The sequence below is a fragment of the Plecotus auritus genome (assembly GCF_963455305.1).
Source record: "Plecotus auritus genome assembly, chromosome: 1".
Taxonomy (NCBI): Eukaryota; Metazoa; Chordata; class Mammalia; order Chiroptera; family Vespertilionidae; genus Plecotus; species Plecotus auritus.
The window spans coordinates 213,670,579-213,685,602 of record NC_137770.1 but is presented as its reverse complement, the minus strand read 5'-3'; the positions used below and the strand labels follow the sequence as shown (position 1 = coordinate 213,685,602).

Genomic DNA, 15,024 nt, shown 5'->3' with positions numbered 1-15,024 from the left:
AGGATGATGCCCAACCGAGCCACATGGGACCAGGGCAAAGCCATCCTATGTAATAAAGAGGGAATATGCTAATTGACCCTCACGCCATCGCAAAGATGGCAGTGCCCACAGCCAATAAGGAGGGAATATGCTAATTGACTGCCATGCCCTCAAAGATGGCGGCGCCCACAGCCAATAAAGACGGAATATGCTAATTGACTGCCACGCCCTCAAAGATGGCAGCACCGACAGCCACAAGATAGTGGCACACAGTCCCCTCAGCCTCACTGCGCGCCTGCCTCCAGAGTCCCCCAGTCCTCTCAGCCCCCCAGCCGCCCAGGGCCAGCCCGAGGCGTAGGCAAGCCTCAGATGGTGGCTGCCCAGCCAATGCCCAAGGCGCAGGCAAGCCTCGGATGGTGGCTACCCAGCCGCCCAGGGCCACCCCAGGCTCAGGTAACCAGGGCTCACCAAGGCTTGTGCTGCTGGCAGTGGCAGCAACAGAGGTGTGATGGGGCGTCGCCTTCCCCTGATTGCCAGGTCGCCTCTTGCCCCTAAAGGCTCCCGGACTGTGAGAGGGGGCAGAGTGGGCTGAGGGACCCCCCTCCAGTGCATGAATTTTCATGCACCAGGCCTCTAGTATTTTAATAAAAATGATAAATTCTTAGCCTAGGCATATGGTTTAACCCTCATTAATACAACACCCATTTCTGATTGTTTGTGTCTTTTTTAATCATTAGTCAACCTATATTTTCATCTTCTATTTGGGATAAAAATTAAAATTTTAAGTACCTAATTAAATTTAAGTACCTGATTAAGTGCCTCTTTGAAAAGGATGGGAATTTTTGTCATACTATTTGACTTTATTGATATAAAAATAAAAATAAAATATTTCTTAAAAATAAAAGGTAAATGACATTCTAAACAATATCCTATAAGTCAAAAGCAATTCATAAAAATTTATTTTTTACAGCCCTGGCTGGTAGCTCAGTTGGTTGCAGCATCTTCCTGTACACCAAAAGGTTGCGAGTTCGATTCCCAGTCAGGGCACATACCTAGATTGCAGGTTTGATTTCCAGTCAGGGCACATATGGGAGGCAACTGATCGGTGTTTCTCTCTAACAGATTTTTCTCTCTGTTCTTTCTCTCCCTCTAAAATAAAAAACGTATCTCGGGTGAGGATTAAAAAAAAAAAAATTATTTTTTACAAGTAGTTTCTGTAGATTTCTAACACTTAAAATAAGCAGAACCACATCTTTGTGAAATACACACCTGAAACAAATAACTCAGAATTGAAACTATACTTATGAGGATGCGTTTACATTAATTTAACATTTGAATAATCGAAAACATAGAGCAAAACAGGAATATCTTATCCATCTGATTTACAGAAGTTTCACCTAACAGAGCTATAAAAAATGACTAACAAATGGTTGTAAAGCAACTATAAATACTAATGCCATTATAATAATTATAGTTAATTAGTAAGATTTAATGGCTCTGACACTTAAAAGTATTCTATAAATAATTCATACAACTCCATCTAGAATTTTATAGTCAGAAAAGGAGAAAAAGCAATGTTCATTGGTGCAGTGGCTACAAAAAACACTTAAAAATTTTTACTTTAGGCATCTGAGAACTGGAAGAAAATAGACACAAACAATAACGGATAGTTTTGCTATAATGTGGAACGATGATTGACTTTTTGCCATGTTGTTTGCCCTCATAGTTTAAAATATTTAAAATAAAATAAGTATTTTATTTGACACAGCACTGGAAGTTAAAATGTGAGGGAGAAGGTACATTAAATATGTGCTTTGACAAAAGGAAATGTGAAAGGAAGAAACAATTTACTTTTAATACTAACACTGCCTGTAATATTAGATGACAGACAATAGTTGACTGAGAGAATTAACTTCCTAATTTAGTATTTCTAACAATCCTGAAATCTAAGAGAGGCTGTATAATCATCAAACAAAGCATCAAATGGCTCTTTCCAGTAGGACAGAATAAAAACCAACAAACAAAATAAAATCAGTCACATAAATACCTGCTAGAAGGATGCAACTTAACGCCTTACTTCCTTACTCCTTAAGAGCTACGATCTGAGGTTTTAAAATTTGTCCTATCCTTCTGTAACTATTTAAAAGGTTGAGAGATATACTCTCCCACCAAACCACGTCCCCCCACATAAAAGATGGAAAAAGTCTCACCTTTACAAACCTTGTATATGCTTTTCATTTGGAATCTATCATATCCTATATTGTGTTATAATCAATATGTATATGCTCACTTAACCCTACTAGATTTCAAACCCACTGAGGACAGAGTCAATTATACCCTTCTTTCTATGTATCTCACATAACTTAGTAAAGAGTCTTGATTAATGCTCTGAACTTTCTGCAGACCCTGTCACCTAAAAAGAATTAAAGCTTAGTAATTCATTGTAGCTTGGTTTAAAAACAAAAACCTCTGGAACTATAAAAATAGTGTTCTCTTGCAGGGAAAATAGTGGCTGGGTAGGGGTATGCATACTACTTGTCTGCTGTTAAGCACAAACTTTCCAAAGATCTCTTCTTCCCTTTCCCCTTCAAAGGCCAGATTCCTTCCATCCAAGTCAACAATGTCTCTTAGTTAAGGACAGAATCTGCCCCAGAGCACTTCAGAGGACCTGGAGAGGCTGATGTAACCTTGGGACTTTCTAGTGGTCTACAAGTACAGGAGAATAAAATCAAAGTTTAATCTGTGAGCTCTTGGCCAGGTGAAAACCCTAGAAGGTAGACTCTAGAATCCTATAAAAACTATGGAATCCAAGTCCTTCTCCTAAATTCAATCTACACCAAAGCTCATATCAGTGACCTCACTGCAAACTCTGCCAATGCACCCCAAATCAACTCCTCGCAAGTAAAAAGATGTGTATGTCCTAAGGTGTAAAGCGTATGTGAAACTTTCTGACGTACTCCAAATCATTTCCCTGTCCTGTGGGTAGTAGCATAGCCCACAGAAGAGACATAAAAGGGGAGACAGATTATTAATCAAGTCAATTCAAATTTGAAAAGACTATATTTGAAAATGCACAGTAAAAAATATATAGAAGGGCCCTGGCCAGTGTGGCTCATTTGGTTGGAGCGTCCCATACACCGAAAGGTTTTGGGTTCGAATCCCAGTCAGGGCACACATACCTAGGTGTGGGTTTCGGAGAGGCAACCAATCCATGTTTCTCTCTCACATGGGATGTTTCTTTCCCTCCTTTCCTCCCCGCCCCCCCCCCTTCTAAAATCAATGAACATATCCCTGGGTGAAGATTAAATATATACATATATATATATGGTTATATAACAGTGTAAACAGCAGTTATCTCTGGGGAGGGATGTGAGAAGTAGAACTGTGCAAAGGAGGTTTTCACTTATTACAGGGGTGGGCAAAAGTACATCTACAGTTGTCCCATATGGAAAATAATACAAAAATAAATGAATAATACAAGAGTAAACTGCGTTTCTCTTCCTCAACCATAAACCTACTTTTGCCCACCCATGTATTACACTATTGTTTTAATTTTTCAAGAGTATCAACTTATATAATATTAAAATTCTGAAATGTTAATTTTATTTTTTCAAAAAGATTAAATAGTTCTACATGGAATTCAAAAGAAAAATAAATGCCATTTTGTACTACTGGAGACCTACAGATCAAACAGAAATAACAATTATCCTATCCTATAAGATAAAGGAAATACTGGTAAAGAAACAGAAATGCTCATAGCAACTGTCACCCACTATTCAACATTCATTACTTTGATTATACAATATTAGCCACGAGAGTGAGCTGAGTACCCTCCCCTTAAAATTATGTCCATTCTCTCTAACAACAAATCCTCTCTTCAAATTTAAGCTAATTTGAAAGGTTAGGCTGGCAGAGCTTAAAAAAACACCTTAATACAATGTTTACAACAGTCTGTAAGTCATAAAAATTTTGGTTTTTTGCACCACCAGAATACTGTCTCAGTTTTAGTTTTAGTTTTTATTAAGAATTATACACACACACACACACACACACACACATACACACACACATTTTTATTTTACTGGGGCTCATGTCTTATTTCCTTAAGATAAAGTTTCCCAATCTGAAAAGCAAACCACACTAGACAATCAGTTCTATTATTTTAATTGAGTATTCACCTTTTCCAACTGTTTTGTCATGACAACTGAGTTAAAAAAAATAAAAGTAAAATTTTATACAACAGTGACTCCTGAAAAAAGAGGAGGGGGGACAAAAAACTAATCTGAAAACAGCATAATCCAGACATAATGCCAAATGTAAATGTCATTATATATTTTAGCAAAGCAAAATGTGATTAAACATCTTTAAAAGTTAAATTTGTGACTTCAACATCTTAAAAACTAATGTATAAATAGCCAAACTTATTATAAACTTTTTCAATTTGGTTTATTTTCCTAAAAAATATTAAAAGCAGTCATATTGAAAATGGCCAAAATCATCATAAATTAGGGAAGAGAGACAAGCAGACAAAAACCACTGAGGAAATTATTTTGGAGGACAGGATTTTTGTTTCATCTAGTTTATGAACCCATAATATAGTCACAAATATTTTTAAAAGTGTACATCTCATTTCTCATCCTCCCCTCATCAGGCTGCTACTTCTGCCTCTCCCCCATCGTTATTAGTTTTAAGTCTCTTCCCCAGAGTTCCTTTATACTTAGAAAAGCAAGCACAGTGCATACTCATATTCCACCCCTCCCTTAACACACAAAGTAGCACATCACACTGTCCTACACCTTGCTGTGTTTTTCCCCCCACTTTACAACATACTTTGGAAATCTTACCATGTCAGTACACAGAAAGCTTCCTTATCCTTTTTTTCACAGCTAATCATGACTAGTTCCACCATAACTTACACCATCTTTCCTCAGACTAACCTTTAATGGTGTTCTATTCAGTCAACAACTGAACACCCGAGTTCGTTTTTCCCCCAACAAGATTTCAAAACGAACCAGATTTGAGGTGTCCCAAAGGATAACTTTCAAAGAAAGCAACTCATTATCTAAAATTATATCCTTTTTAGAATGTTTGTTTTTCAACCAGAGGGAAAACATTCCACTATTTTCTCCTTTTAACACTTAAAACTACAAAATAGAATGCAATCTTCAAGTGAAATTACCTTTTTGGGGGGTACTTGGGGTATCGGCGTAATAGTCAACAATGACAGTAAAAGTTCCTTTATTTCTTGTGCTTTTCTTTTACTGTAAAAGAAGAATTTGATTGTTTAAAAAGCCTTGAAGTCGCAAAATGTGGCATACTAATAACAAGAAACCGCCACCTGATTCGATCTTTCACCTGCCTGGTCAGAGGCCTAGCCTTTTCCCTTTAGGGACTCTACTCTGCATCGACAGGACGATCCTGACCAGCAAAAACACACTCAGGAATAAAAGCTCCGCGGCGCTACGTGTTGGAAATTTCACACCGGGGGCCAGAGCGCCGGACCAGCTACAGAGACGCCCGCCGGCATCGCGGGCGGGAAGCGTGGAGAGGCGCGGGGTCAGGGAAGGAAGACCCCGCGCCGCCTCGGGAGCCCTCGAACCCGTGCAGCCTCTCCAGCCGGACGCCCGGCGACCCGCTCCCCAGGGTCCGAGTCCGGAACCACGACCACTAACGGAACCGGCCCAAGGGCGGCGACACCGGCCGCTCGGACCGCGGCGCGCGGGTCGGGCGCCGGGAGGGCGGGGGTTCCTCCGGAGGAGCTGGCCGCCCCGGCGCCCCATTGGGCGCCGCTCCAAACGTGCCCAAGTTGTGACAGGAATAAAGTGGGTCACAAGGCCTAGCGGGTCCCAAGCAACAGCCCCGTCGGCACTGCGTCTCCGGCTGCTCTGCCGCTGGAATCGGTCCCAGCCCCGCTATGCGCACCAGCCACCCGGCCCCGCCGTGCACCCCAATCCCGCCCCTGCCCCGCAGGTAACCCCAGCTGCCCCGAAGGGCCCCGCAGACAGGGCGGGCCTCCGCCCCAACTCCCAGGAAAAAAAACACTCTACCGCGGCAGTCAAAACTTGGGCTTCAGCTCCCGCCTTCCTCTCCCTTGGCCGCCGCCCCCCAACCCCACACACACCGCGCCCCGCTCCCTCCTCTGCCCCGCGCCCTCACCGTGTGGCTGGCCGCGGCTCCGTCTTCTTCCCTCCCCCACCTGGGAGTCCGGCAGCGCGGACTCGGAACCACTGACCCAGCAGCCTTCAGCAGACTCAGGGGCTCCCGGCACGAGCCGCACCTGGGGCTGTGAGTGGCATCCCCAACCCACCCCCAATATATTCACCGCTACGGCCGCCCGCTCCTCCTCCCCCTCCCTTCCTTCCCCTCCTCCACCGGCACCGGGAGCGCGCATGCGCCGCCCAGGCAAGCCTGCCCGCGGACGTCAGGCCCCGGGCCCACCCGTTGGGGCGCTACTCACCGGGAGCGCGCACGCCTCGGCGGCCAGATTTCCTCCGCGCTCTCGCTCTCAGGGGTTTCCTTCTTCGAGCCGGTAGCCGCCAGCTGTGTCTGTGATTGCGCTCCCTCCCGGCGCATGCGTGGTCGGTGACCCCGCGGGCTCCGAGGGCCAGCGCTGGGCGTCCGGGTCTCCCCTCACTCTCGCTTTCCCCGGCGCGACTCCGTGCGCTTGCGACTAGCCCCGTTAAGCATCGCGGAGACGCGGAGGAGGATCCCGGGCTGCGGAGGAGACTCCCGTTCCTTAGGGACGCTTGTGTGCGCGGTCCGCGACCGCCGCCAGGGACGGAGGAAAGCCGGGACCTTCCTGGCGCCCTCTTCCCTGCGCACCAGTTACTGGAAAGCCAGGGAGAGGCGGGGCCTGGTCGGTGGAGGGTGCGGCCCGTGGGGGAGCGTCACGTTAGGTCGCGGCGACTCTGGCTTTCCCCCTGGATGCCGGGAGCGCGAAGGAGGAGAAAGCTTCCTGCCTGATGGAGGATCCGGAGGCCAAAAAGGGGACCCTCTCTTCCATGAAACGGAAATTACTTTGCAAATGCCAGGGGAGATTTATTTCCCCCTCCAGCGGCCTCACGCGCCTTTTCCTCTCCTGGAGCTGGGGGAGGGGGTTTGAGAAGATTGAATGGACTTCTAAAGACACAGCCTTTACCCCTCTCCTGGGGGAGCAAGTCTTGGGTCGCTTCTTATTAGCGGGTAGGCCTGGGAAGATGGGACCGAAGCCCTTGGCTGGAGGAGGCAAAAGAAGGTCAACACGCGTTCATTTGGAGTTTTTCACCTGGCCTTTAACCCTAACCCTCACCCTTCTTTTGCTTCTGTAACTTGTTTCCTAATCCCAGGTGGCCCAGCTGGCTCACTTCTACCTCTGTGACTTTCTAAATAAACTTTTGTTTGTATTTGAGTCTTGGCTCTGAATTCTCTCTTAGCCATAACTCAAGTATGGAGATCTGTCACTGGTGATCATGAATCCTGATACTGGTAGCAAAAAAGGAAGCATCCTACCTTATCAAGAGGGTTTAAATGCATTTCCTAGGATGTGGAGTCTGGATTTTATCCTAGAGAAAGTGATCCCTCCTCATATTCTGCATCATCTAGAGCACATACCTTCAAAAATACCTTTGCCCTTTTTAATGGCTTCATTGTCCTCTTAGTCACCAGGATCAAGTCATGTTCATCTTTTACTCCTTCCTCTCTCACTTTCTGTATTTAATCATTTACCAAGACCTGTTGATAATCCTCTTTTTTTCTGCCAGTCCTCTGCTACTAATTGAACATTTCCCATGATTCAGTTCACAACCATATCCTTTCTCCCCATATTCTCTCCAAGAATATAACTGTCATGTTTGTAATAACTTTTCCAACTTCCAGATTCCACTTTTCCCTAAAACCAAAATCCTGCCTCATAGTCCCACAGATCCTAAATTTGTCGTCTCCCCCTCCCCGCATAAATCCTTAAACACAATTTATGTAATTAAAATATTCAGTTCATTCCTTCTTGTATGCCTTGTTATTATTTAAACTGAGCATTTAAAACTCCCTCCCCAACTGATTCCCCCAGATGATGTCTTGATAGAGGCAATATAGCATATTGTGTGATGAGAGGCAAGTGGGACAGCTGATCAGGATTTATTGGATGCAAAATGGTGACAGATTAGGTGGGAGGAAACTACATAATGATAAAGGGAGCAATCCAACAGGAGGGTATACCCCTGTAAACATTTATGCATTCAACATAGGAGCACCTAAATATGTAAAGCAAATCTTGACATAAAGGGAGAGATTGACAGTAATATAGTTATAGTAGGGGATTTTAACACTCCATTGACATCAATGGATAGATATTTTAGAAAACAAGGAGATAGTGGCTTTAAATGACTCACTAGATCAAATGGATTTAATTGATATGTTCAGAGCATTTCACCCAAAGCAGCAGAATATACTTTCTTTTCAAGTGTCATGGAATGTTTTCTAGGATAGATTACATGTTAGGACACAAAACAAGTTCTCAATACATTTAAGAAGACTGATAACATAACAAGCATCTTCTCTAACCACAATGCTATGAAACTTTATACCAATCACAAGAAGAAAACGGAAAAAAGGTCAAATAACAAGATACTAAGCAATGATGGATTAACAATGACATCAAGGAGATAGCCAAAATGAGGAGACAAAGAAACAACCCCCAAATGAAAGAACTAGAGAATTCTCCAGAAGAAGAGATAAATGACGCAGAGATAAGAAATTTATCTGAAATAGAGTTCAGAGTAATGATGGTAAAGATGTTCGACAGCATGAAGAAAGATATAGTAACTATGAAAAAAACAGTCTGAGATAAAGAATGACATAACACAAATAAAGAACACATTGGGAAAACATCAACCAAACAAGAAAGCCCACTGCATGGAAGAACATATTTGCCAATGTTATCTTCGATAAGGGTTTAATCTCCAAAATTTACAGGGAACTCATACAACTTAACAAAAGGAAGATAATCCAATAAAAAAAAATGGGAAAGGGACCTAAATGGACACTTTTCGAAAGAGGACATACAGAAGGCCAAGAGACATATGCTCAAAGTCACTAATCATCCAAGAGATGCAAATCAAAACGACAATGAGGTATCATCTTACAACTGTCAGAATGGCTATCATCAACAAATCAACAAACGACAGTGCTGGAGAGGATGCAGAGAAAAAGGAATCCTCATGCACTGCTGGTGGGAATGCAGACTGGTGCAGCCACTGTGGAGAACAGTATGGAGTTTCCTCAAAAAATTAAAAATGGAACTCCCTAATAATCCCACTTCTAGGAATATAGCCCAAGAAATCAGAAACACCAACCAGAAAGGATATACGCACCCCTATGTTCATAGCAGCACAATTTACAATAGCTAAGATTTGGAAACAGCCTAACACCCATCAGCAGATGAGTGGATTAGAAAACTGGTACGTCGACACAATGGAATACTATGCTGCTGTAAAAAAGGAACTCTTACCATTTGGAAAAGCATGGATGGACCTGGAGAGCATTATGCCAAGCGAAATAAGCCAGTCGGAGAAAGATAAATATCACATGATCTCACTCACTTGTGGAATATAATGAGCAACATAAACTGATGAACAAAAATAGAGAAAAAATATTTTAGAATATAATAGAAGTAATCCTGTTATTTGCAGATTTTTAATATTTCCTACAGCTTTTGTGATATTATACTATTTTAGTACAGTTTTTATAATATTATATTTAAAATCTTTTTTCTTGAAATATTAATGTTTGTTGCATGTAATATTATATTTAAATCATTTTTCTTGAAATATTAATGTCTATTGTATGTAAATGGCTAATTATTTTGTATCTACAATCTGGTAATAGATTTATTTTGTATTGAAAAAAAATGACATCAAGGAAGATATCAAAAAATACCCTGAACCCACTGATAATGAGAACACAACAACCCAAAATCTGTGGGACAGGGGAAAGCAGTCCTAAGAGTGAAATTCATAGCATTACAGGCCTATCTCAAGAAACAAGAAAAAGCTCAAATAAACAATCTAACTTTAGACTTTAAGGAACTAGAAAAAGAATAGCTAACAAAGACCAGAGTCAGTCGAAGGAAGGAAATAATAAAGATCAGAGCAGAAATAAACAAAATAGATCCTAAAAAGCAATACAAAAGATCAATGACACCAAGAGCTGGTTCTTTGAAAAGGTAAGACTGACAAACCTTTAAACAGACTCATCAAGAAAAATGAAAAATAACCCAAATAAATAAAATCAGAAATGAAAGAAGTAACTGACACCAAAGAAATACAAAGTATTGTAAGAAAATGTTACAAACAACTATGCTAACAAATTGGACAATGTGGACAAAATGGATTTCCTAGACACATACAATCTTCCAAAACTACATCAGGCAGAATCAGAGAATCTGAACAGACAGGTTACAACTAGTGAAACTGAGGCAGTAATCAAAAAACTCCCAACAAACAAAAGCCCTGGACCAGATGGCTTTACAGGTTATTTTTACCAAACATTTTCAAACTGTTCCAAAAATTTCAAGAGGAGGGAAGACTCCCAAGCTCATTTTACTAGGCCAACATTATCCTAATTCCAAAACCAGATAAAGACACCACAAAGAAAGAAAATTACAAGCCAGTATCCCTAATAAATATAGATGCTAAAATCCTCAACAAGATATTAGCAAACCAGCAATACATTAAAAAGATAATACACCATGATCAAGTGGGATTTATTCCAGGGATGCAAGGTTGGTACAATATCCACAAAAGAATAAACGTGATACATCACATAAACAAAATGAAGAATAAAAACCACATGATCATATCAATAAATGCAGAAAAAGCATTTGATAAAATCCAACATCCATTTATGATAAAAACTCTAAACCAAGCATGTCAAACTCAAAGGCTAACACGGGCCAAATAAACAAGGTTTAAGTTTATGTGGACCGCAAAAAAACAAAAGCTTCAATTTTCATAGAAACATAGATTTGTTTCTATAGAGACATGCTGAATACAAAGGCTGAAAAAAAATGAGTAATCATTAACATAAAATAATAGAACATTTTAATAAAAATTAATATTTTTTTTTAACATTAACTTACCAGACACTGAATAACTGCACAAATTAATAAGTGTAACACCAATAAACCTATTTTTCTTGTTCTCTGAAAGTGAAATATTTCCTGTTGCGCACACCAAACAAGTCAGTCCAAGACTAATGACGTGGCAATCGGCTGCTAAAATACTCACTGCTAGTATTAGTGGAGAGAAATGGTGCGTCTGCACGTAAGGCATGTAAGGGAAATGAATGCAACATGATTATAGTAATCAGTCATTAGCGAACGTTGTAGTTCGTTATTAATAATTATGTATAACAGTAAACTAAAACAACAACCAATTCCATTAACAATTGCTTAAAAAAAGAATAAAATAACTAGGAAAAATTTTAACCAAAGACATAAAAGACCTGTACTTGGAAAATTATATGACACTGAATAAGGAAATTGAAGAAGATACAAATAAGGAGAATAAGTAGAAGCATATACTGTACTCATGGATAGGAAGAATTAACATCATTAAAATGTCCATACTACCCAAAGCAATTTATAAGATTCAATGCAATTTCTATCAAGAAACCAATGGCATATGTCACAAAACCAGAACAAATATTCCAAAAATTCAAAAGATCTCAAATAGCAACAGCAATCTTGAAAAAAGAACAAAGTTGGAGGAATCACACTACCTGATATCAAACTATTTTGCAAGGCCATAGTAATCAAAACAGCATGGTACTGGCTTAAAAACAGACACATAGATCAATGGGATAGAATAGAGAAATAAACCCACACCTTAATAGTCAATTAATATTTGAGAAAGGAGGCAAAAACATAAAATGGGGTAAAGATAGTCTATTCAATAAATACAAAGGTGTTGGGAAAATTAGACAGACACATGCAAATAAATGAAGCTAGACCACCTTCTTACATTGCACATCAGAATAAACTCAAAATGAATTAAAGGTCATACTCAAAACCATAAAAATCCTAGAAGAAAACATAGGCAGTAAAATCTCAGACACTTCTTGGAGTAATATTTTTTCTGATATGTCTCCTCAGACAAGAGAAACAAAAGAAAAAATAAACAAATGGGACTATATCAAACTAAAAATTTTTGGCACAGCAAAAAAAAACACCCATCAACAAAATGAAAAGACAACGCACTGAATGGGAGAACATATTCACTGATACATCTGACGAGTGGTTAATATCCAAAATTTATGAAGAACTTATAAAACTCAATACCAAATAAACAACCTAATTAAAAAATGGGCAAAGGACCTGAATAGATACTTCTCCAAAGAGGACATACAGATGGCCAATAGACATATGAAAAGATAGAGAGCAGCAGACAATGGGGTGTGGGGGTGAAGGGGATTGAGCAAAAAAGAACTCATAGACATGGACAACAGTGTGGAGATTATGGGGGATGAGGGAAAGGGGTGGGTGGAGGTGGAAGAGGGTATAGGGAGGATAAATGGTGATGGAAATAATAAATAAAATAAATCCCAGCCCCACCACTTACTAGTAATATCTACATGACTTTGAACAAGTTATTTCTGTTCTGCAGCTCCCTCATCTGTAAAATGAAGATAATAATGGTCCCATCTGATAGGATAATTGAGAGGAGATATAGTAGATAGATGACACATACAGGGGTGTGTATGTATGTGTGTGTGTAATTATACCCAGTACATAAGAAATCCCAACTTAGCCCTAGCTGGTTTGGCTCAGTGGATGGAGTGTCGGCCTGTGGACTGAAGGGTCCCAGGTTCGATTCTGGTCAAGGGCACATGCCCAGGTGGCTGGCTTGATCCCCAGTGGGGGGCGTGCAGGAGGCAACCGATCAGTGGTTCTCTCTCATCATTGATGTTTCTCTCTCCCTCTCCCTTTCTCTCTGAAGTCAATAAAAACATATTTTAAAAAAAAAAAAAGAAATCCCAAGTTAGTGTTGGCTATTATTAATGATGTTCCTTTTTGTGTAATTCTTACATCTCTTTTGCTCAAATTTTCCTAGTTTCCTATATCCTATCTGTCACAAAGTTCTTTCTGTACATTCATAGTACTTCTCTCATCCATCCTTTCACTGACATTCATAATTTTACCACTACATATTAAGGAAAATGGAACATAGGAAGTTTAAGATATGCATATTAGGGAATATAAGGTTTCTTTTTAGAAAAATCTTCATGGTTTGCTCAATTACTCATATTCTTTGTAGATCCTTTAAAATAGAGGGAAGTACAATAATATGAGATAGTATTATGAGCTTGGCAGTAAAAAGTCTAGACTTAAACCCTGCCTCTCCAATCATATAAGCAGACTTAGAAAGAGGAGCGTGAAAGAATTATTGGCGCTAGTCAGGTTCCTGGGCAGTACAGTGGCTTTTCCTTTTGATTTATCCCCCACCCCACTCCAAGTTAAATAAACAAGGCTCCAACAGAATTAGCTAGAGAAACTGGAGGGAACTATAAGGAGAAACTGGTATCTCATCCACTGACAGATTTGCTGATATAACCTGCACCTACATAAACAGGAGGATAGAGACTGGAGAGAAACATCTGGTTAAGGTATAGGTTGAGTAAAGCAATGTACACTCCTATAATTTGGCATGGCAAGAATGTGTATGTTTCTCCTGGGTCCGCTGATGCTGTGTAGAAAGTGCCATTCGGGTTTGACACCTGAGGGGGGAAGAAATTCTAGCAGCAAGAGGCTGGATATACTTCTGAAAGTGGGAACTGAGAGAGACTGAGAGAGAGAAAGCTGCAGGCTGATCTCCCATATCAAAGAACTGTGCAGTGGAGAGCCTGCCTCAGAGTTTCTAGACCTCTGTGCCCATTAATGAGTGACCACTGAGATGCAACATGGATAGTACTTAACCAGCAGAGAAAAATGTATCCCTTTCTTCCCAATTTCCCTGCCAGTCCCCACCCCACACCAGAGAGAAAGGGCCTTGAAAAGAGAGGGAAATAATTGATTAAAAACAAACCGCACCGTCTGTCTTCAGAGTTCCCGAGTCACAATTCAGTCAGAGAACACTTGCCTTGGAACTGAGATTGGATTTTAAACCAAACATACTTTTATTTTTTGTTAATTCTCACCCAAGGATATTTTTCCATTGATTTTGAGAGACAGTGGAAGGGAGAGAGGGAGACAGAGAGAAACATCGATGTGAGACAGACACATTTATTGATTGCCTCCCACATGCATCCTGACCAGGGACAGGGATCAAGCCTGCAACCCAGGTATGTGCCCTTGACTGGAATCGAACCAGGGACCCTTCAGTCTGCAGGCCAACGCTCTAACCACTGAGGAACACCGACTAAAGCAAACCAGACACACTTTTAATAACCAAGAGTGTGGAGGAAAAGATTAAAGAACATGTTCAAGATGTCTTTAAGGAATTTGCTACTCAATGCTGCTTAATCACCTAAGGATCTCATTAAAACGAAATTTCCAATTCAGTGAGTGTGGGATGGGGCCAGAGATTCTGCATTTCTAACAAGCTCCCTGGGGATGCTTCTGATTCCAGGACCACACTTTGACAAACAAGGCACTATAAAGTAAGGAAGGGAGTTTCAAAAGAGCACAGTTGGCAGCAAGGAATAGAGAAAAAAATATTAGGTTGGAACATATGAAATATCCATTTTTGTAGGTCAAAAACAGTTGAATATTAGCAACTAAAAACAAAATCTTGTCCAGCTGGGGTGGTCCAGTGGTTGAGCATCGACATATGAACCAGGAGGTCACAGTTCGATTCCTGGTCAGGGCACATGCCCAGGGTTTCAGGCTCAATCCCCAATAGGAGGTGTGCAAGAGGCAGAGATCAATGATTCTCTATCATCATTGATGTTTCTACCTCTCCCTCTCTCTTCCTCTCTGAAATCAATACAAGTATTTGTTAAAATCTTTTGTTTGTATCCCATCAAATAAAAAATTCATAAAATGGGAAACACAATATTGGAATTAAGTAATGC

At 40.8% G+C, this 15,024-nt stretch overlaps 1 protein-coding gene across 6 annotated transcripts in view; it reads right to left on the bottom strand.

Annotated features, from left to right (window-relative positions):
- Positions 1-6,358, bottom strand: part of CLOCK (clock circadian regulator) — a 156,819-nt gene extending 150,461 nt beyond the window's left edge. For 5 of the 6 annotated variants that reach the window (XM_080640203.1, XM_080640204.1, XM_080640200.1 and 2 more), the window contains exons 1-2: positions 6,136-6,358; positions 5,159-5,240 (exon numbers count right to left, since the gene is read on the bottom strand). The gene's annotated coding sequence lies outside the window, so the exon portion shown is untranslated. The remainder of the gene's footprint in view (positions 1-5,158; positions 5,241-6,135) is intronic. The other variant, XM_080640202.1, reaches the window with a different exon arrangement.
- Between the last annotated feature and the right edge of the window lie 8,666 nt (positions 6,359-15,024).